The sequence below is a fragment of the Poecilia formosa genome, unplaced genomic scaffold, assembly GCF_000485575.1.
Source record: "Poecilia formosa unplaced genomic scaffold, Poecilia_formosa-5.1.2 Scaffold1285, whole genome shotgun sequence".
Classification (NCBI taxonomy): domain Eukaryota; kingdom Metazoa; phylum Chordata; class Actinopteri; order Cyprinodontiformes; family Poeciliidae; genus Poecilia; species Poecilia formosa.
Genome location: NW_006801224.1, coordinates 17,189 through 17,673, shown reverse-complemented (window position 1 = coordinate 17,673; position 485 = coordinate 17,189). Strand labels below are relative to the sequence as shown.

Here is a 485-nt window from a genome sequence, read left to right as displayed (position 1 = left end):
TTCTATGGATCAGACCTGACAGAGTGTGGCATCGATATCAGAGCAGCCTCAGTGTACTCAGGAGTGTTCACACAGATCTTTAGAGAGGAGAGAGGGCTGTGCCAGGACCAGGTGTTCTGCTTTGTCCATCTGAGTGTTCAGGAGTTTCTGGCTGCTCTTCATGTTCATCGGAAATTCATCAACTCTGGAGTCAACCTGATGGAAGAAACACAAACATCTAAAAAGTCTTCATCATCTAATAAACCTAAACTAAAGTCTCTCCACCAGAGAGCTGTTGACCAGGCCTTACAGAGTCCAAATGGACACCTGGACTTGTTCCTCCGTTTCCTCCTGGGACTTTCACTGCAGACCAATCAGAGACTCCTACAAGCTCTGCTGAAACCATTAGAAAGTGGCTCACAGACCAATCAGGAAACAGTTCAGTACATCAAGGAGAAGATCAGTGAGAATGTGTCTGCAGAGAAAAGCATCAATCTGTTCCACTG

The 485-nt window shown here is 46.0% G+C and overlaps 1 long non-coding RNA gene across 1 annotated transcript; it reads right to left on the bottom strand.

Moving 5' to 3' along the window:
• Positions 1 to 3: 3 nt before the first annotated feature.
• Positions 4 to 479, bottom strand: LOC107835232 (uncharacterized). Its single transcript, XR_001661056.1, has 2 exons — positions 290 to 479; positions 4 to 195 (listed from the first exon to the last, which is right to left on the bottom strand). It is a non-coding gene; the product is annotated as an uncharacterized LOC107835232 (long non-coding RNA).
• Positions 480 to 485: the final 6 nt, after the last annotated feature.